This window comes from Ranitomeya imitator, chromosome 9, assembly GCF_032444005.1.
Source record: "Ranitomeya imitator isolate aRanImi1 chromosome 9, aRanImi1.pri, whole genome shotgun sequence".
Lineage (NCBI taxonomy): Eukaryota > Metazoa > Chordata > Amphibia > Anura > Dendrobatidae > Ranitomeya > Ranitomeya imitator.
The window spans coordinates 103,589,670-103,611,793 of record NC_091290.1 but is presented as its reverse complement, the minus strand read 5'-3'; the positions used below and the strand labels follow the sequence as shown (position 1 = coordinate 103,611,793).

At 43.4% G+C, this 22,124-nt stretch overlaps 9 non-coding genes across 9 annotated transcripts; all 9 read right to left on the bottom strand.

The window, feature by feature from the left end:
- Window positions 1-327: 327 nt before the first annotated feature.
- TRNAQ-CUG (transfer RNA glutamine (anticodon CUG)) lies at window positions 328-399 on the bottom strand. The gene has a single exon. It is a non-coding gene; the product is annotated as a tRNA-Gln (tRNA).
- A 662-nt stretch (window positions 400-1,061) lies between these two features.
- On the bottom strand, window positions 1,062-1,143 carry TRNAS-UGA (transfer RNA serine (anticodon UGA)). The gene has a single exon. It is a non-coding gene; the product is annotated as a tRNA-Ser (tRNA).
- A 15,230-nt stretch (window positions 1,144-16,373) lies between these two features.
- On the bottom strand, window positions 16,374-16,445 carry TRNAQ-CUG (transfer RNA glutamine (anticodon CUG)). Its single transcript has one exon. It is a non-coding gene; the product is annotated as a tRNA-Gln (tRNA).
- Window positions 16,446-17,107: 662 nt separating this feature from the next.
- On the bottom strand, window positions 17,108-17,189 carry TRNAS-UGA (transfer RNA serine (anticodon UGA)). The gene has a single exon. It is a non-coding gene; the product is annotated as a tRNA-Ser (tRNA).
- A 768-nt stretch (window positions 17,190-17,957) lies between these two features.
- On the bottom strand, window positions 17,958-18,029 carry TRNAQ-CUG (transfer RNA glutamine (anticodon CUG)). The gene has a single exon. It is a non-coding gene; the product is annotated as a tRNA-Gln (tRNA).
- A 663-nt stretch (window positions 18,030-18,692) lies between these two features.
- Window positions 18,693-18,774, bottom strand: TRNAS-UGA (transfer RNA serine (anticodon UGA)). Its single transcript has one exon. It is a non-coding gene; the product is annotated as a tRNA-Ser (tRNA).
- A 768-nt stretch (window positions 18,775-19,542) lies between these two features.
- On the bottom strand, window positions 19,543-19,614 carry TRNAQ-CUG (transfer RNA glutamine (anticodon CUG)). Its single transcript has one exon. It is a non-coding gene; the product is annotated as a tRNA-Gln (tRNA).
- A 663-nt stretch (window positions 19,615-20,277) lies between these two features.
- Window positions 20,278-20,359, bottom strand: TRNAS-UGA (transfer RNA serine (anticodon UGA)). The gene has a single exon. It is a non-coding gene; the product is annotated as a tRNA-Ser (tRNA).
- A 1,608-nt stretch (window positions 20,360-21,967) lies between these two features.
- On the bottom strand, window positions 21,968-22,039 carry TRNAQ-CUG (transfer RNA glutamine (anticodon CUG)). Its single transcript has one exon. It is a non-coding gene; the product is annotated as a tRNA-Gln (tRNA).
- Window positions 22,040-22,124: the final 85 nt, after the last annotated feature.

The following is a 22,124-nucleotide window of genomic DNA, read 5'->3' as shown; positions in this document are numbered from 1 at the left end:
AAACACTCCTTAAAGGTTCCTAAGTGACTTTTGGTGCATTTTGTGAGCTGCAAAGCACAGCCTCAAAAACAGACTCAAAAGATGCCCAAAACAATTTTTAGCAAAACACCACCAAAAATGGTGGTGTTTTAAGTTTCATTAACCCTTCTTTATAGGTAGCTTTGGCCACAGAACTCACAGTGATCACTCCATGTATGCTTGGAACATTGAAATCTTTTTTTGGCTTTTGGTATGTTGATTTTAACTTTCTCTTTTTATGTTAAACCTTGGGAACATGAGAACACAGTGTCAGTGAAAAAATTGAAACATGTGTACGAAAAACTGCCCAGGTTCCACTGAGATTTGAACTCAGATCGCTGGATTCAGAGTCCAGAGTGCTAACCATTACACCATGGAACCACACACAAAAAAGACTTGGCTGCAGTTTTGTGTTCTGGAAAGCACAATTGAACTCATGAATCATGGTGAAAACAGGCTCTAAAGCTGTAGTGCAAATCTACAATTAATACACAATGGTAAATTAATATCTTCTAAACTTTTATTCCACAAGTGTGCCAAGGGTTCCACGATATCTCAGCAAGGACAGTTTTAAATGTTGATAAAATGTGACTAGTAAAAAGAGTGCTAGATCTGTTACTTGGAAAAAGAGCAAGAAAAAATTATTTGCAAAACTTATACTGTTAGAAAGCTGTTCATCCAGAAGTCACTAAAAATTTTTCATTGTGTGGTAAAAGGTTTCATCCAAGAGATAATTCAAGGTTGTTGCAAATCAAAGTGCATGTCCCAGTACATCTGCCACAACAATGGTCTGTCTCCGCTAGACAAAAGCGGGAGAAGCACCACTTACCTGGTGCCACACTCACGGTGCTTCTTTTGATTAGCGGCATGATGCACATGAGATGCAGCGCCAGATCGGCTTATGGAATGTACATGCAAAAATCTAATCAGTCTGATTCTTGAAAACCGTTCCAGAGTTTGCATATCACTGTCACGGCGGTAGACAAGGAAACGCGCAAATTAATCTACTCAGGTAATCAGTCAAAAAGCTTTAGGAATATATACGTAGCCGGCAGGATTTGAACCTGCGCGGGGAAACCCCAATGGATTTCAAGACCATCGCCTTAACCACTCGGCCACGACTACTCTGACTTAAACATTTGATGAGATTCACACACCTTTTCTTATAGCACCATGATCAAGATCAGTGATTATCCCTCTGGAAAATATCTCAGAAAATAGAAACAAAATTCTAGGTCCCAGTAAAAATGTAAAAATCTGATTTCGAGTCATCATCAATGGGAACCATGTACAGTTTAAGACTTTGACCTCTTCATAAGGTGGATATGGAGTGGGTCCATTCCAAAAACCTCCTGAAAATTACTCTGAAAATGCTGAAAACACTGAACAAATTTATTTCCATGTAAAAAAAGACTTGCGGTTCATATGATCGGGCTTTTGGCGTCTTTTACCACATCAAGTTTCAAAAATTTCAAGCGGTTAACTGAAATAAGCATATCTATCTTCTGGTATTTTTCATTTAGAAGTGCTCCATACTTATAATACAAGTCAATGTCTAGTAGGGTTGAGAGAAACTGGTCGAACATTTTCAAAAGTCGCCGACTTTTGGCTAAGTCGGGGTTTCATGAAACCCGATCCGACCCCTGTGCGGGGTCGGCCATGCGGTACGCGACTTTCGCGCCAAAGTCGCGTTTCAATGACGCGAAAAGCGCCATTTCTCAGCCAATGAAGGTAAACGCAGAGTGTGGGCAGCGTGATGACATAGGTCCTGGTCCCCACCATCTTAGAGAAGGGCATTGCAGTGATTGGCTTGCTGTCTGCGACGTCACAGGGGCTATAAAGAGGCGTTCCCGCCGACCGCCATCTTACTGCTGCTGATCTGAGCTTAGGGAGAGGTTGCTGCCGCTTTGTCAGAAGCAGGGATAGCGTTAGGCAGGGTCCATTAACCACAAAACCGCTTGTGCTGCAGCGATTTGCACTGTCCAACACCACCCTCGGTGTGCAGGGACAGTGGAAGTTTTTTTTTTTTTTTTTTTCCCCTCAGCGCTGTAGCTCATTGGGCTGCCCTAGAAGGCTCCCTGATAGCTGCATTGCTGTGTGTACGCCGCTGTGCAAACCAACTGCTTTTTTCAAAGCACAAATCCTCTTGTTCCTTCCTTTCTGCACAGCTATCTTTTTGGTTTGTCCACACTTTTTATTTCATTTGTGCATCAGTCCACTCCTTATTGCTGCCTGCCATACCTGGCTGAGATTACTGCAGGCAGGGAGATAGTAGCTGCCTGCCATACCTGGCTGAGATTACTGCAGGCAGGGAGATAGTAATTGTAGGACATTCCCTGTTTTTTTTTTTTTTTTTTTTTTGGTGGGAGATTAAGATTGGCAATTTGGCATTTCTGCTAGAGTGCCATCCCTGTGTGTGCCATCTCTCTCACATAGTGGGCCATAGAAAGCCTTTTCATTTTTCTGTATTTTTTTTTGTGGGGTGTATAAATTCTCCCTGATAAAAATACAGTGGGAGATTAATATTGGCCTTTGGGCTTGTGTGCCAGTCCTGAGTGTGCCATCTCTCTCACAAATAGTGGGCCATAGAAAGCCTATTTTATTTTTTTTTGGGTTTTATAAATTCTCCCTGAAAAAAAGGGAGATTAATATTGGCCTCTGGGCTTGTGTGCCAGTCCTGAGCGTGCCATCTGTGCCAGCCCTGAGCGTGCCATCTCTCTCACAAATAGTGGGCCATAGAAAGCCTATTTAATTTTTTTTTTGGTTTTATAAATTCTCCCTGAGAAAAAGGGAGATTAATATTGGCCTCTGGGCTTGTGTGCCAGTTGTGAGCGTGCCATCTGTGCCAGTCCTGAGCGTGCCATCTCTCTCACAAATAGTGGGCCATAGAAAGCCTATTTAATTTTTTTTTTGTTTTATAAATTTTCCCTGAAAAAAGGGAGATTAATATTGGCCTCTGGGCTTGTGTGCCAGTTGTGAGCGTGCCATCTGTGCCAGTCCTGAGCGTGCCATCTCTCTCACAAATAGTGGGCCATAGAAAGCCTATTTAATTTTTTTTTTGGTTTTATAAATTTTCCCTGAAAAAAGGGAGATTAATATTGGCCTCTGGGCTTGTGTGCCAGTTGTGAGCGTGCCATCTGTGCCAGTCCTGAGCGTGCCATCTCTCTCACAAATAGTGGGCCATAGAAAGCCTATTTAAATATTTTTTTGGTTTTATAAATTCTCCCAGAAAAAAAGGGAGATTAATATTGGCCTCTGGGCTTCTGTGCCAGTCCTGAGCGTGCCATCTGTGCCAGTCCTGAGCGTCCCATCTCTCTCACAAATAGTGGGCCATAGAAAGCCTATTTTTTTTTTTTTTTGGGTTTTAGAAATTCTCCCTGAAAAAAAAAGGGAGATTAATATTGCCCTTTGGGCTTGTGTGCCAGTACTAAGCGTTCCATCTCTCTCTCTCTCAGTCAGTGGGCCATAGAACGCCTATTTTTGGTTTTATTTGTTTTCTAAATTCTCCCTGAAAAAATCATTTTATTTTATTTGGTTTCTAAATTCTTCCTGATAAAATCATATTTTTTTTATTATTTTTTTTTCTAAAGTCTCCCTGAAAAAAAAAAAAAAAAAAAAAAACAGTGGGAGATTAATATTGGCCTTTCTGCTTGTGTGCCAGTCTTGACTCCTGGGTGCGTCATCTCTCAGTCAGTGGGCCATAGAACGCCTATTTTTGGTTTTATTTGTTTTATAAATTCTCCCTGAAAAAATCATTTTATTTTATTTGGTTTCTAAATTCTTCCTGATAAAATCATATTTTTTTTATTATTTTTTTTTCTAAAGTCTCCCTGAAAAAAAAAAAAAAAAACAACCAAAAAAAACAGTGGGAGATTAATATTGGCCTTTCTGCTTGTGTGCCAGTCTTGACTCCTGGGTGTGCCATCTCTCTCTCTCTCTCTCTCTCTCTTTCTCCAATTGTGGTCCATAGAAAGCCTATATTTTTTTTCCTTGATTTGGGTTCCAAAATCTACCAGAGAAAATAACTACATCAATCATTGGTAGAAAAATATTGGCCTCTGGGCTTGTGTGCCACTCCTGACTCCTGTGTGCGTCATCTCTCAGTCAGTGGGCCATAGAACGCCTATTTTTGTTTTTATTTGTTTTATAAATTCTCCCTGAAAAAATCATTTTATTTTATTTGGTTTCTAAATTCTTCCTGATAAAATCATATTTTTTTTATTATTTTTTTTTCTAAAGTCTCCCTGAAAAAAAAAAAAAAAAAACAACCAAAAAAAACAGTGGGAGATTAATATTGGCCTTTCTGCTTGTGTGCCAGTCTTGACTCCTGGGTGTGCCATCTCTCTCTCTCTCTCTCTCTCTCTCTCTCTCTCTCTCCAATTGTGGTCCATAGAAAGCCTATATTTTTTTTCCTTGATTTGGGTTCCAAAATCTACCAGAGAAAATAACTACATCAATCATTGGTAGAAAAATATTGGCCTCTGGGCTTGTGTGCCACTCCTGACTCCTGTGTGCGTCATCTCTCAGTCAGTGGGCCATAGAACGCCTATTTTTGTTTTTATTTGTTTTATATATTCTCCCTGAAAAAATAATTTTATTTTATTTGGTTTCTAAATTCTTCCTGATAAAATCATATTTTTTTTATTATTTTTTTTTCTAAAGTCTCCCTGAAAAAAACAAAAAAAAAAAAACAAACCCCCCAAAAAAATGGGAGATTAATATTGGCCTTTCTGCTTGTGTGCCAGTCTTGACTCCTGGGTGTGCCATCTCTCTCTCTCTCTCTCTCTCTCCAATTGTGGTCCATAGAAAGCCTATATTTTTTTTCCTTGATTTGGGTTCCAAAATCTACCAGAGAAAATAACTCCATCAATCATTGGTAGAAAAATATTGGCCTCTGGGCTTGTGTGCCACTCCTGATTCCTGTGTGCGTCATCTCTCACTCAGTGGCCCATAGAAAGCATATAGTTTGTTACATTTGTTTTCTAAATTCTCCCTGCAAAAATCTATTTTTTTTTTTTGGGGGGTTTCTAAAGTGTTCCTGAAAAAAATAAAAATAAAAAAAAAATAATAGTGTGACATTAATATTAACATTTGTGCTTCAGTGACAGTCCTGCGTGTGGGGCATCTCTCTAATTTGCAGCCACCAAAAAAAGAGTGTGTAACATTGGGCCTGATTTTCGCTGTGGTCTCACCAACCTGTAAAGGGGTAGCTAAATCATACTGAAGTTATAGCTCACCGTGTAAGTTGTGTGACTGCAACAAATAACGTTAGTTTGGTTACGTTTTTAAAACAATGAGGAAGTCTAGTGGAAGAGGTCGTGGCCAGGGGCGTTCATTGTCAGCTGGTAATGAGGGTAGTGGTAGTGGTGGAGCATCAGGTGGTTGTGGGGAAAAAAATATTGCACCTAAGTCTGGAGCTGTGGAGCCAGGTTCGTCGTCCGGCTACACAAGGCCTCGAACGCTCCCTTTTCTGGGATTAGGAAAACCGCTTTTAAAGCCGGAGCAGCAAGAGCAAGTTTTGGCTTATCTTGCTGACTCAGCCTCTATCTCTTTTGCCTCCTCTCGTGAAACTGGTAAAAGTAAAAGCAGCGCGTCGTTAGTGGATGTTCACGGTCAGGGACAAGTCACTTCCTTGTCCTCTTCAGCAAAAACAACAACAGAGAAGAATGCAGCAGGCGACACAACGGGTTACTCCATGGAGCTCTTTACACATACCGTCCCTGGCTTAGAAAGTGAAGCAGTTAACAGTCCATGCCCATTACAAATTGAATCTGACATGGAGTGCACTGACGCACAGCCACAGCCAGACTACTATGCTGGTCCTTTGACTCAGACCACAACATTGCCCTCGCAGGGTGCTGATCAAGAATCAGACCCTGATGAGACTATGTTGCCCCATCACGAACGCTATACCACCGAACGACACGGTGACACAGACGAAGTTGCGCAGGAGGTACAAGAAGAGTTATTAGATGACCCAGTTCTTGACCCCGATTGGCAGCCATTGGGGGAACAGGGTGCAGGCGGCAGCAGTTCTGAAGCAGAGGAGGAGGAGGGGCCGCAGCAGGCATCAACATCGCCACAGGTTCCATCTGCCGGGCCCGTATCTTGCCCAAAACGCGTGGCAAAGCCAAAACCTGGTGGAGGACAGCGTGGCCATCCGGTTAAAGCTCAGTCTGCAATGCCTGAAAAGGTATCCGATGCTAGAAAGAGTGCAGTCTGGCATTTTTTTTAAACAACATCCAATTGATCAGCGCAAAGTCATCTGTCAAAAATGTTCTACTTCCTTAAGCAGAGGTCAGAATTTGAAAAGTCTCAATACTAGTTGCATGCATAGACATTTAACCACCATGCATTTGAAAGCTTGGACTAACTACCAAACGTCCCTTAAGGTTGTTGCACCCTCGGCCAATGAAGCTAGTCATCAACGCAACATCCCTTCCGGCAGTGTAGGACCACCATTTAGCGCACCACCTGCTGTATCTGTGCAGGTATCTTTGCCAGGCCAAAGCAGTCAGGGTCAGGGAATCACCAGTTTCGTAGTAGGAAACACTGCATCTAGGGCACCGGCGGCAACAATACCATCTCCCACCGTCTCTCAGTCTGCCATGTCCACCGGCACCCCCGCTAGTTCCACGATCTCCAGCTCTCCAGTCCAGCTCACCCTACATGAGACTATGGTTAGAAAAAGGAAATACTTAGCCTCGCATCCGCGTACACAGGGTTTGAACGCCCACATAGCTAGACTAATCTCGTTAGAGATGATGCCCTACCGGTTAGTTGAAAGCGAAGCTTTCAAAGACCTGATGGACTACGCTGTACCACGCTACGAGCTACCCAGTCGACACTTTTTTTCCAGAAAAGCCATCCCAGCCCTCCACCAGCATGTTAAAGAGCGCATCGTCCATGCACTCAGGCAATCTGTGAGCACAAAGGTGCACCTGACAACAGATGCATGGACCAGTAGACATGGCCAGGGACGTTACGTGTCCATCACGGCACACTGGGTAAATGTGGTGGATTCAGGGTCCACAGGGGACAGCAAGTTTGGGACAGTTCTGCCTAGCCCACGGTCTAGTAAACAGTTGTCTGTAGCCGTTCGCACCCCCTCCTCCTCCTCCTCCTCCTCGTCCTCCTGCAGAAGCAAGAGCTCGTCCACAGACCGCAGTCGCACAAACACTCCATCCGCACCTGCCACTGTTGCACACCAGGTCTCCCATTATGGGGCAGCTACTGGCATACGTCAGCAGGCTGTATTGGCTATGAAGTGTTTGGGCGACAATAGACACACCGCGGAAGTTCTGTCCGAGTTCTTGCAGCAAGAAACGCAGTCGTGGCTGGGCACTGTAGATCTTGAGGCAGGCAAGGTAGTGAGTGATAACGGAAGGAATTTCATGGCTGCCATCTCCCTTTCCCAACTGAAACACATTCCTTGCCTGGCTCACACCTTAAACCTGGTGGTGCAGTGCTTCCTGAAAAGTTATCCGGGGTTATCCGACCTGCTCCTCAAAGTGCGTGGACTTTGCGCACATATCCGCCGTTCGCCTGTACACTCCAGCCGTATGCAGACCTATCAGCGTTCTTTGAACCTTCCCCAGCATCGCCTAATCATAGAGGTTGCAACAAGGTGGAACTCAACACTGCACATGCTTCAGAGACTGTGCGAACAGAGGCGGGCTGTTATGTTTTTGTGGGAGGATACACATACACGGGCAGGCAGTAGGATGGCAGACATGGAGTTGTCAGGTGTGCAGTGGTCGAAGATTCAAGACATGTGTCAAGTCCTTCAGTGTTTTGAGGAATGCACACGGCTGGTTAGTGCAGACAACGCCATAATAAGCATGAGCATCCCCCTAATGCGTCTGCTGATGCAAAGTTTGACGCACATAAAGGATCAGGCGTCTGCACCAGAGGAAGAGGAAAGCCTTGATGACAGTCAGCGATTGTCTGGTCAGGGCAGTGTACATGACGAGGTACCGGGCGAAGAGGAGGTGGAGGATGAGGAGGATGATGGGGATGAGTATATTTTTAATGAGGAAGCTTTCCCGGGGGCACGGGAAATTGGTGGCGTGGCAAGGCCGGGTTCTGGTTTTTTGAGGGACACAAGTGACGTAGATTTGCCTGCAACTGCCCCTCAACCAAGCACAACCGCAGATTTGACAACGGGAACTTTGGCCCACATGGCGGATTATGCCTTGCGTATCCTCAAAAGGGACACACGCATTACAAAAATGATGAACGATGACGATTACTGGTTGGCCTGCCTCCTTGATCCTCGCTATAAAGGCAAATTGCAAAATATTATGCCACATGAGAACTTGGAACTAATATTAGCAACAAAACAATCAACTCTTGTTGACCGTTTGCTTCTGGCATTCCCTGCACACAGCGCCCGTGATCGTTCTCACACGAGCTCCAGGGGCCAGCAGACCAGAGGTGTTAGAGGGGCAGAAATCAGAAGTGGCGTTGGCCAGAGGGGTTTTCTGACCAGGTTGTGGAGTGATTTTTCTATGACCGCAGACAGGACAGGTACTGCAGCATCAATTCAAAGTGACAGGAGACAACATTTGTCCAGTATGGTTACAAACTATTTTTCATCCCTTATCGACGTTCTCCCTCAACCGTCATTCCCATTTGATTACTGGGCATCCAAATTAGACACCTGGCCAGAATTGGCAGAATATGCATTGCAGGAGCTTGCTTGCCCGGCAGCTAGTGTCCTATCAGAAAGAGTATTCAGTGCTGCAGGTTCAATACTAACAGAAAAAAGGACTCGTCTGGCTACCCAAAATGTAGATGATCTAACCTTCATTAAAATGAACCACAACTGGATTTCAAAATCTTTTGCCCCACCCTGCCCGGCTGACACCTAGCTTTCCTATGAAAAGGTCTTGCCTGTGGACTATTCTGAATGACTTTTCCAATCTCGTAATTTTCTTCACCTGATTGTCCAGCATACGACATGTTTCCACCTCACGAAATGGCCAAACTCCCCACACGGGGCCGTGCTATCGCCACTTTGCGCTTGGACCCTTGAGAGTGCTGTTTGTCTGAAGAGGTGGGTGTGGCCGCTTTTGGTCGACGGCACTGCCACTGGGTCCCTCATAGTACAATAAAGTGTCTCTGGCGGTCGTGGTGCGCACCCAACGTCAGACACACCGTTGTAATATGAGGGGCCCTGTGCCTGTACCGCCGGCCACAAGACAGTTCCCCCCCCAGCTCAAACAGTGCTCTACCACTAGCAAAATTATCTCTCACAGCTTCACCAATGTGTAGTCTAGGCGCTGACATCCTTCAATGCCTGGCACTGACAATACCATTGTTTTGACATTTTTGTTATGTTAGGCCTTCGAAGCCTGTCTGCGGTCCCTTCTTTCTACAACTACTACACTGACCAGGCCACTGCTGGCCGTGTTACCCTGGAACCAATTTAAAAGTGCCTACAGTCAGCCCAATTTTGTTATGTTAGGCCTTGGAAGCCTGTCTGCGGTCACTCCTTCCACTAGACTTCCACTGACCAGACCACTGCTGCCCGTGTACCCCTGGAACCAATTTAAAAGTGCCTACAGCCAGCCCAAGTTTGTTATGTTAGGCCTTCGAAGCCTGTCTGCGGTCACTCCTTCCACTAGACTTCCACAGACCAGACCACTGCTGCCCGTGTACCCCTGGAACCAATTTAAAAGTGCCTACAGCCAGCCCAAGTTTGTTATGTTAGGCCTTGGAAGCCTGTCTGCGGTCACTCCTTCCACTAGACTTCCACTGACCAGACCACTGCTGCCCGTGTACCCCTGGAACCAATTTAAAAGTGCCTACAGCCAGCCCAAGTTTGTTATGTTAGGCCTTCGAAGCCTGTCTGCGGTCACCCCTTCCACTAGACTTCCACAGACCAGACCACTGCTGCCCGTGTACCCCTGGAACCAATTTAAAAGTGCCTACAGCCAGCCCAAGTTTGTTATGTTAGGCCTTGGAAGCCTGTCTGCGGTCACTCCTTCCACTAGACTTCCACTGACCAGACCACTGCTGCCCGTGTACCCCTGGAACCAATTTAAAAGTGCCTACAGCCAGCCCAAGTTTGTTATGTTAGGCCTTCGAAGCCTGTCTGCGTCCCGTTCTTTCAACTACAACTACACTGACCAGGCCACTGATGGCCGTGTTCCCCTGGAACCAATTTTAACTTGCCTACAGCCAGCCCTATGTTATTATGTTAGGCCTTCGAAGCCTGTCTGCGTCCCGTTCTTTCAACTACAACTACACTGACCAGGCCACTGATGGCCGTGTTCCCCTGGAACCAATTTTAACTTGCCTACAGCCAGCCCAATGTTAGGCCTTTGATGCCTGTCTGCCGTCACTCCTTCCACTAGGCCTCCACTGACCTGTCTATTGCTGCCCGTGTACCCCTTGAACCAACCTAATAAAATATAAAAAAAATTAATTTGATTATAAAAAATAAGATCGTGTTGAGATCTCAAATGCAGACATTTTAACAATCAAAACAAACACACAACAAATATCTGGAACTGTACTACAAAGGTCCAACAGCTACAATTTCTTTCTCCTGCAAGAAGTTAACTGAAAGTTTTTTGGAGTTGTTAACACAGATATGGCATCCACCGAGTGTTGTCCTGTCGCGTCTCCTTTAAATTATTTCCAATAAGATGTTAAACTATTAATTTAATAAAATCAATAATTAAAAAATTAATTGAGTAAGTCAAAAGCACATTGCAAATAAACATTAATTACAAATCAAGAAGCATGGCGCGTCCGAGGGTGAGTAGATACCGAATAAGAATATAATCACCCTCGGACGCGCAATGCTTATTTAAAACAGCCTTCCTTCCTAAGAATCAGCCCTTCCGTGGTGTAGAGAGAGGTTGTGTTACACTCCAAGGTGTTCCCCAGGTTGCCTTTCCTGAGCTTCGATCTTCCGGCTCTCGTTTAGTAGCTGTTGGAAACTACGCTGCATTAGGCCTACTAATTGTGTATGGGTGAAACAGTGGCGCATCTGCGGTCCCTCCTTCCACTAGGCCTCCACTGACCTGTCTACTGCGGCCCGTGTACCCCTTGAACCAACCTAATAAAATATTTAAAAAATTAATTTGATTATAAAAAATAAGATCGTGTTGAGATCTCAAATGCAGACATTTTAACAATCAAAACAAACACACAACAAATATCTGGAACTGTACTACAAAGGTCCAACAGCTACAATTTCTTTCTCCTGCAAGAAGTTAACTGAAAGTTTTTTGGAGTTGTTAACACAGATATGGCATCCACCGAGTGTTGTCCTGTCACGTCTCCTTTAAATTATTTCCAATAAGATGTTAAACTATTAATTTAATAAAATCAATAATTAAAAAATTAATTGAGTAAGTCAAAAGCACATTGCAAATAAACATTAATTACAAATCAAGAAGCATGGCGCGTCCGAGGGTGAGTAGATACCGAATAAGAATATAATCACCCTCGGACGCGCAATGCTTATTTAAAACAGCCTTCCTTCCTAAGAATCAGCCCTTCCGTGGTGTAGAGAGAGGTTGTGTTACACTCCAAGGTGTTCCCCAGGTTGCCTTTCCTGAGCTTCGATCTTCCGGCTCTCGTTTAGTAGCTGTTGGAAACTACGCTGCATTAGGCCTACTAATTGTGTATGGGTGAAACAGTGGCGCATCTGCGGTCCCTCCTTCCACTAGGCCTCCACTGACCTGTCTACTGCGGCCCGTGTACCCCTTGAACCAACCTAATAAAATATTTAAAAAATTAATTTGATTATAAAAAATAAGATCGTGTTGAGATCTCAAATGCAGACATTTTAACAATCAAAACAAACACACAACAAATATCTGGAACTGTACTACAAAGGTCCAACAGCTACAATTTCTTTCTCCTGCAAGAAGTTAACTGAAAGTTTTTTGGAGTTGTTAACACAGATATGGCATCCACCGAGTGTTGTCCTGTCGCGTCTCCTTTAAATTATTTCCAATAAGATGTTAAACTATTAATTTAATAAAATCAATAATTAAAAAAATAATTGAGTAAGTCAAAAGCACATTGCAAATAAACATTAATTACAAATCAAGAAGCATGGCGCGTCCGAGGGTGAGTAGATACCGAATAAGAATATAATCACCCTCGGACGCGCAATGCTTATTTACAACAGCCTTCCTTCCTAAGAATCAGCCCTTTCGTGGTGTAGAGAGAGGTTGTGTTACACTCCAAGGTGTTCCCCGGGTTGCCTTTCATGAGCTTCGATCTTCCGGCTCTCGTTTAGTAGTTGGTGGAAACTACGCTGCATTAGGCCTACAAATTTGGTATGGGGTGTAGAGACAGGTTGTGTTACACTCCAAGGTTTTCACCAGGTTGCCTTTCCTGAGCTTTGATCTTCATGCTCTCGTTTAGTAGTTGTAGAAAAGTAAGCTGCATTAGTCCTACAAAATGGGTATGGGGTGGAGAGAGATGGTGTGTTACACTCCAAGGTGTTCCCCAGGTTGCCTTTCCTGAGCTTCGATCTTCATGCTCTCGTTTAGTAGGTGTCGGAAAGTAGGCAGCATTAGGCCTAAAAAATGGGGAATGGGGTGGAGAGAGATGGTGTGTTACACTCCAAGGTGTTCCCCAGGTTTCCTTGCCATTGCTTCGGTCTTCCGACTCTCGTTTAGTAGTTGTAGAAAAGTACACTGCATTAGGCCTAAAAAATGGGTATGGGGTGGAGAGAGATGGTGTGTTACACTCCAAGGTGTTCCCCAGGTTGCCTTTCCTGAGCTTCGATCTTCATGCTCTCGTTTAGTAGGTGTCGGAAAGTAGGCTGCATTAGGCCTACAAATTGGGTATGGGGTGGAGAGAGATGGTGTGTTACACTCCAAGGTGTTCCCCAGGTTGCCTTTCCTGAGCTTCGATCTTCATGCTCTCGTTTAGTAGGTGTCGGAAAGTAGGCTGCATTAGGCCTACAAATTGGGTATGGGGTGGAGAGAGATGGTGTGTTACACTCCAAGGTGTTCCCCAGGTTTCCTTGCCATTGCTTCGGTCTTCCGACTCTCGTTTAGTAGTTGTAGAAAAGTACACAGCATTAGGCCTACAAAATGGGTATGGGGTGGAGAGAGATGGTGTGTTACACTCCAAGGTGTTCCCCAGGTTGCCTTTCCTGAGCTTCGATCTTCATGCTCTCGTTTAGTAGGTGTCGGAAAGTAGGCTGCATTAGGCCTAAAAAATGGGGAATGGGGTGGAGAGAGATGGTGTGTTACACTCCAAGGTGTTCCCCAGGTTTCCTTGCCATTGCTTCGGTCTTCCGACTCTCGTTTAGTAGTTGTAGAAAAGTACACTGCATTAGGCCTAAAAAATGGGTATGGGGTGGAGAGAGATGGTGTGTTACACTCCAAGGTGTTCCCCAGGTTGCCTTTCCTGAGCTTCGATCTTCATGCTCTCGTTTAGTAGGTGTCGGAAAGTAGGCTGCATTAGGCCTACAAATTGGGTATGGGGTGGAGAGAGATGGTGTGTTACACTCCAAGGTGTTCCCCAGGTTTCCTTGCCATTGCTTCGGTCTTCCGACTCTCATTTAGTAGTTGTAGAAAAGTACACAGCATTAGGCCTACAAAATGGGTATGGGGTGGAGAGAGATGGTGTGTTACACTCCAAGGTGTTCCCCAGGTTGCCTTTCCTGAGCTTCGATCTTCATGCTCTCGTTTAGTAGGTGTCGGAAAGTAGGCTGCATTAGGCCTAAAAAATGGGGAATGGGGTGGAGAGAGATGGTGTGTTACACTCCAAGGTGTTCCCCAGGTTTCCTTGCCATTGCTTCGGTCTTCCGACTCTCGTTTAGTAGTTGTAGAAAAGTACACTGCATTAGGCCTAAAAAATGGGTATGGGGTGGAGAGAGATGGTGTGTTACACTCCAAGGTGTTCCCCAGGTTGCCTTTCCTGAGCTTCGATCTTCATGCTCTCGTTTAGTAGGTGTCGGAAAGTAGGCTGCATTAGGCCTACAAATTGGGTATGGGGTGGAGAGAGATGGTGTGTTACACTCCAAGGTGTTCCCCAGGTTGCCTTTCCTGAGCTTCGATCTTCATGCTCTCGTTTAGTAGGTGTCGGAAAGTAGGCTGCATTAGGCCTACAAATTGGGTATGGGGTGGAGAGAGATGGTGTGTTACACTCCAAGGTGTTCCCCAGGTTTCCTTGCCATTGCTTCGGTCTTCCGACTCTCGTTTAGTAGTTGTAGAAAAGTACACAGCATTAGGCCTACAAAATGGGTATGGGGTGGAGAGAGATGGTGTGTTACACTCCAAGGTGTTCCCCAGGTTGCCTTTCCTGAGCTTCGATCTTCATGCTCTCGTTTAGTAGGTGTCGGAAAGTAGGCTGCATTAGGCCTAAAAAATGGGGAATGGGGTGGAGAGAGATGGTGTGTTACACTCCAAGGTGTTCCCCAGGTTTCCTTGCCATTGCTTCGGTCTTCCGACTCTCGTTTAGTAGTTGTAGAAAAGTACACTGCATTAGGCCTAAAAAATGGGTATGGGGTGGAGAGAGATGGTGTGTTACACTCCAAGGTGTTCCCCAGGTTGCCTTTCCTGAACTTCGATCTTCATGCTCTCGTTTAGTAGGTGTCGGAAAGTAGGCTGCATTAGGCCTACAAATTGGGTATGGGGTGGAGAGAGATGGTGTGTTACACTCCAAGGTGTTCCCCAGGTTTCCTTGCCATTGCTTCGGTCTTCCGACTCTCGTTTAGTAGTTGTAGAAAAGTACACAGCATTAGGCCTACAAAATGGGTATGGGGTGGAGAGAGATGGTGTGTTACACTCCAAGGTGTTCCCCAGGTTGCCTTTCCTGAGCTTCTATCTTCAGGCTCTCATTAAATTGTGGTTAAATGGAACAACTGCATTTGGCGTACTAGTTGGTTTGGGGCCTACTATCGGTGTCTGCCACTCCTTGCTGTTCTCCTGGTTTCCTGTCCTGAAATTCCATTTTCAGCCTCTCGTTAAGTAGTTGTTAATGTTAGACTGCATTTGGCCTACTAGTTGGGTTGGGGCCTACTATCGGTGTCTGCCACTCCTTGCTGTTCTCCTCCACTGAACAAAGCTGTGCCGCCTGTTTACTACGGTTGCCAATTTTGAACTGCATTTCGACTACTTACTGATTTGGCCCTACTCTCTGTGTCAGCCTCTCATTCCAGTTGTCCTCCACTGCAATGCCCCCTGGTTATTCCTGTGTTACCAATTTTGAACTGCATTTAGCCCACTTTCTTCTTTGGGCCTATATCTGTGTTTCCACTTCATCGTGCCCATTACCCAGCCAGTGATAGATGAGTCTGCTGGTACATTGACCCATAACGCAACATTCCCCGTGCACGCTACACAACAACATTGTGACCCTGCTGAAAGTCAGGTTGCTCTTCCCGCATACCATACCACCTTACACGGGGACAAAGAGGAAGGTGCAGATGAAAGTGCAGGTTCCTTCATCAGGTGGGGGGAGGAATACTAGTTGGCGACGTCACTGGCACAGGGCCTCTCATAGTACGCAAAAGTGTTGCTGCCGGTGGGAGGCGCCCCCGCCGTGCAAACACACCGCTGTACTTTGAGGGGCCCTGTGCCAGTGCCAATGCCAACGAGTGGGCCCCCCCTGCTTGCTCAGGTTCACAGCACTTGCAAAGTTGAAATACTTACCTCTCCCTGCTCCACTGCCGTGACGTGGTCCAGATTTCCTGGGCCCACTAATTACTTGAACCAGCCCTACCCCCCACAACTTTAGCCAAATGACCCCCAATTTCAAATGCCTTCCAATTATTATAAGGTAAATTACGCTTGACAAGCTTCATTAAGAAGAATGGATGGTTTTGACATTAAAATGGGTACTCTAGGTGTTTTCCTGGCCCCCACTCACTGCCGACTATGCTGCCCCATTGACTTGCATTGGGTTTCGTGTTTCGGTCGATCCCGACTTTACGTCATAATCGGCCGATTTCACTCGACCCGACTTTGGACATAGTCGGGTTTCGCAAAACCCGGCTCGACTCTAAAAAGGTCAAGGTCGCTCAACTCTAATGTCTAGGTTAGAAACACTCCTTAAATGTTCCTAAGTGACTTTTGGTGCATTTTGTGAGCTGCAAAGCAAAGCCTCAAAAACAGACTCAAAAGATGCCCAAAACAATTTTTAGAAAAACACCACCAAAAATGGTGGTGTTTTAAGTTTCATTAACCCTGCTTCATAGGTAGCTTTGGCCACAGAACTCACAGTGATCACTCCATGTATGCTTGGAACATTGAAATCTTTTTTTGGCTTTTGGTATGTTGATTTTAACTTTCTCTTTTTATGTTAAACCTTGGGAACAGGAGAACACAGTGTCAGTGGAAAAATTGAAACATGTGTACGAAAAACTGCCCAGGTTTCACTGAGATTTGAACTCAGATCGCTGGATTCAGAGTCCAGAGTGCTAACCATTACACCATGGAACCACACACAAAAAAGACTTGGCTGCAGTTTTGTGTTCTGGAAAGCACAATTGAACTCATGAATCATGGTGAAAACAGGCTCTAAAGCTGTAGGGCAAATCTACAATTAATACACAATGGTAAATTAATATCTCCTAAACTTTTATTCCACAAGAGTGCCAAGGGTTCCACGATATCTCAGCATGGACAGTTTTAAATGTTGATAAAAAGTGACTAGTAAAAGAGTGCTGGATCTGTTACTTGGAAAAAGAGCAAGAAAAAAATTAATTGCAAAACTTATACTGTTAGAAAGCTGTTCATCCAGAAGTCGCTAAAAATTTTTCACTGTGTGGTAAAAGTTTTCATCCAAGAGATAATTCAAGGTTGTTGCAAATCAAAGTGCATGTCCCAGTACATCTGCCACAACAATGGTCTGTGGCCGCTAGACAAAAGCGGGAGAAGCACCACTTACCTGGTGCCACACTCACGGTGCTTCTTTTGATTAGCGGCATGATGCACATGAGATGCAGCACCAGATCGGCTTATGGAATGTACATCCAAAAATCTAATCAGTCTGATTCTTGAAAACCGATCCAGAGTTTGCATATCACTGTCATGGGGGTAGACACGGAAACGCGCAAATTAATCTACTCAGGTAATCAGTCAAAAAGCTTTAGGAACATATACGTAGTCAGCAGGATTTGAACCTGCGCGGGGAAACCCCAATGGATTTCAAGTCCATCGCCTTAACCACTCGGCCACGACTACTCAGACATTAACATTTGATGAGATTCACACACCTTTTCTTATAGCACCATGATCAAGATCAGTGATTATCCCTCTGGAAAATATCTCAGAAAATAGAAACAAAATTCTAGGTCCCAGTAAAAATGTAAAAATCTGATTTCGAGTCATCATCAATGGGAACCATGTACAGTTTAAGACTTTGACCTCTTCATAAGGTGGATATGGAGTGGGTCCATTCCAAAAACATCCTGAAAATTACTCTGAAAATGCTGAAAACACTGAACAAATTCATTTCCATGTAAAAAAAGACTTGCTGTTCATATGATCGGGCTTTTGGCGTCTTTTAACCACATCAAGTTTCCAAAAATTCCAAGCGGTTAACTGAAATAAGCATATCTATCTTCTGGTATTTTTCATTTAGAAGTGCTCCATACTTATAATACAAGTCAATGGCTAGGTTAGAAACACTCCTTAAAGGTTCCTAAGTGACTTTTGGTGCATTTTGTGAGCTGCAAAGCAAAGCCTCAAAAACAGACTCAAAAGATGCCCAAAACAATTTTTAGAAAAACACCACCAAAAATGGTGGTGTTTTAAGTTTCATTAACCCTGCTTCATAGGTAGCTTTGGCCACAGAACTCACAGTGATCACTCCATGTATGCTTGGAACATTGAAATCTTTTTTTGGCTTTTGGTATGTTGATTTTAACTTTCTCTTTTTATGTTAAACCTTGGGAACAGGAGAACACAGTGTCAGTGGAAAAATTGAAACATGTGTATGAAAAACTGCCCAGGTTCCACTGAGATTTGAACTCAGATCGCTGGATTCAGAGTCCAGAGTGCTAACCATTACACCATGGAACCACACACAAAAAAGACTTGGCTGCAGTTTTGTGTTCTGGAAAGCACAATTGAACTCATGAATCATGGTGAAAACAGGCTCTAAAGCTGTAGGGCAAATCTACAATTAATACACAATGGTAAATTAATATCTCCTAAACTTTTATTCCACAAGTGTGCCAAGGGTTCCACGATATCTCAGCAAGGACAGTTTTAAATGTTGATAAAAAGTGACTAGTAAAAAGAGTGCTAGATCTGTTACTTGGAAAAAGAGCAAGAAAAAAATTATTTGCAAAACTTATACTGTTAGAAAGCTGTTCATCCAGAAGTCACTAAAAATTTTTCATTGTGTGGTAAAAGGTTTCATCCAAGAGATAATTCAAGGTTGTTGCAAATCAAAGTGCATGTCCCAGTACATCTGCCACAACAATGGTCTGTCTCCGCTAGACAAAAGCGGGAGAAGCACCACTTACCTGGTGCCACACTCACGGTGCTTCTTTTGATTAGCGGCATGATGCACATGAGATGCAGCACCAGATCGGCTTATGGAATGTACATCCAAAAATCTAATCAGTCTGATTCTTGAAAACCGATCCAGAGTTTGCATATCACTGTCATGGGGGTAGACACGGAAACGCGCAAATTAATCTACTCAGGTAATCAGTCAAAAAGCTTTAGGAACATATACGTAGTCAGCAGGATTTGAACCTGCGCGGGGAAACCCCAATGGATTTCAAGTCCATCGCCTTAACCACTCGGCCACGACTACTCAGACATTAACATTTGATGAGATTCACACACCTTTTCTTATAGCACCATGATCAAGATCAGTGATTATCCCTCTGGAAAATATCTCAGAAAATAGAAACAAAATTCTAGGTCCCAGTAAAAATGTAAAAATCTGATTTCGAGTCATCATCAATGGGAACCATGTACAGTTTAAGACTTTGACCTCTTCATAAGGTGGATATGGAGTGGGTCCATTCCAAAAACATCCTGAAAATTACTCTGAAAATGCTGAAAACACTGAACAAATTCATTTCCATGTAAAAAAAGACTTGCTGTTCATATGATCGGGCTTTTGGCGTCTTTTAACCACATCAAGTTTCCAAAAATTCCAAGCGGTTAACTGAAATAAGCATATCTATCTTCTGGTATTTTTCATTTAGAAGTGCTCCATACTTATAATACAAGTCAATGGCTAGGTTAGAAACACTCCTTAAAGGTTCCTAAGTGACTTTTGGTGCATTTTGTGAGCTGCAAAGCAAAGCCTCAAAAACAGACTCAAAAGATGCCCAAAACAATTTTTAGAAAAACACCACCAAAAATGGTGGTGTTTTAAGTTTCATTAACCCTGCTTCATAGGTAGCTTTGGCCACAGAACTCACAGTGATCACTCCATGTATGCTTGGAACATTGAAATCTTTTTTTGGCTTTTGGTATGTTGATTTTAACTTTCTCTTTTTATGTTAAACCTTGGGAACAGGAGAACACAGTGTCAGTGGAAAAATTGAAACATGTGTATGAAAAACTGCCCAGGTTCCACTGAGATTTGAACTCAGATCGCTGGATTCAGAGTCCAGAGTGCTAACCATTACACCATGGAACCACACACAAAAAAGACTTGGCTGCAGTTTTGTGTTCTGGAAAGCACAATTGAACTCATGAATCATGGTGAAAACAGGCTCTAAAGCTGTAGGGCAAATCTACAATTAATACACAATGGTAAATTAATATCTCCTAAACTTTTATTCCACAAGTGTGCCAAGGGTTCCACGATATCTCAGCAAGGACAGTTTTAAATGTTGATAAAAAGTGACTAGTAAAAAGAGTGCTAGATCTGTTACTTGGAAAAAGAGCAAGAAAAAAATTATTTGCAAAACTTATACTGTTAGAAAGCTGTTCATCCAGAAGTCACTAAAAATTTTTCATTGTGTGGTAAAAGGTTTCATCCAAGAGATAATTCAAGGTTGTTGCAAATCAAAGTGCATGTCCCAGTACATCTGCCACAACAATGGTCTGTCTCCGCTAGACAAAAGCGGGAGAAGCACCACTTACCTGGTGCCACACTCACGGTGCTTCTTTTGATTAGCGGCATGATGCACATGAGATGCAGCACCAGATCGGCTTATGGAATGTACATCCAAAAATCTAATCAGTCTGATTCTTGAAAACCGATCCAGAGTTTGCATATCACTGTCATGGGGGTAGACACGGAAACGCGCAAATTAATCTACTCAGGTAATCAGTCAAAAAGCTTTAGGAACATATACGTAGTCAGCAGGATTTGAACCTGCGCGGGGAAACCCCAATGGATTTCAAGTCCATCGCCTTAACCACTCGGCCACGACAACTCAGACATTAACATTTGATGAGATTCACACACCTTTTCTTATAGCACCATGATCAAGATCAGTGATTATCCCTCTGGAAAATATCTCAGAAAATAGAAACAAAATTCTAGGTCCCAGTAAAAATGTAAAAATCTGATTTCGAGTCATCATCAATGGGAACCATGTACAGTTTAAGACTTTGACCTCTTCATAAGGTGGATATGGAGTGGGTCCATTCCAAAAACATCCTGAAAATTACTCTGAAAATGCTGAAAACACTGAACAAATTCATTTCCATGTAAAAAAAGACTTGCTGTTCATATGATCGGGCTTTTGGCGTCTTTTAACCACATCAAGTTTCCAAAAATTCCAAGCGGTTAACTGAAATAAGCATATCTATCTTCTGGTATTTTTCATTTAGAAGTGCTCCATACTTATAATACAAGTCAATGGCTAGGTTAGAAACACTCCTTAAAGGTTCCTAAGTGACTTTTGGTGCATTTTGTGAGCTGCAAAGCAAAGCCTCAAAAACAGACTCAAAAGATGCCCAAAACAATTTTTAGAAAAACACCACCAAAAATGGTGGTGTTTTAAGTTTCATTAACCCTGCTTCATAGGTAGCTTTGGCCACAGAACTCACAGTGATGCTTGGAACATTGAAATCTTTTTTTGGCTTTTGGTATGTTGATTTTAACTTTCTCTTTTTATGTTAAACCTTGGGAACAGGAGAACACAGTGTCAGTGGAAAAATTGAAACATGTGTACGAAAAACTGCCCAGGTTCCACTGAGATTTGAACTCAGATCGCTGCATTCAGAGTCCAGAGTGCTAACCATTACACCATGGAACCACACACAAAAAAGACTTGGCTGCAGTTTTGTGTTCTGGAAAGCACAATTGAACTCATGAATCATGGTGAAAACAGGCTCTAAAGCTGTAGGGCAAATCTACAATTAATACACAATGGTAAATTAATATCACCTAAACTTTTATTCCACAAGTGTGCCAAGGGTTCCACGATATCTCAGCAAGGACAGTTTTAAATGTTGATAAAAAGTGACTAGTAAAAAGAGTGCTAGATCTGTTACTCTGAAAATTACTCTGAAAATGCTGAAAACACTGAACAAATCCATTTCCATGTAAAAAAAGACTTGCTGTTCATATGATCGGGCTTTAGGCGTCTTTTAACCACATCAAGTTTCCAAAAATTCCAAGCGGTTAACTGAAATAAGCATATCTATCTTCTGGTATTTTTCATTTAGAAGTGCTCCATACTTATAATACAAGTCAATGGCTAGGTTAGAAACACTCCTTAAAGGTTCCTAAGTGACTTTTGGTGCATTTTGTGAGCTGCAAAGCACAGCCTCAAAAACAGACTCAAAAGATGCCCAAAACAATTTTTAGAAAAACACCACCAAAAATGGTGGTGTTTTAAGTTTCATTAACCCTTCTTCATAGGTAGCTTTGGCCACAGAACTCACAGTGATCACTCCATGTATGCTTGGAACATTGAAATCTTTTTTTGGCTTTTGGTATGTTGATTTTAACTTTCTCTTTTTATGTTAAACCTTGGGAACAGGAGAACACAGTGTCAGTGGAAAAATTGAAACATGTGTACGAAAAACTGCCCAGGTTCCACTGAGATTTGAACTCAGATCGCTGGATTCAGAGTCCAGAGTGCTAACCATTACACCATGGAACCACACACAAAAAAGACTTGGCTGCAGTTTTGTGTTCTGGAAAGCACAATTGAACTCATGAATCATGGTGAAAACAGGCTCTAAAGC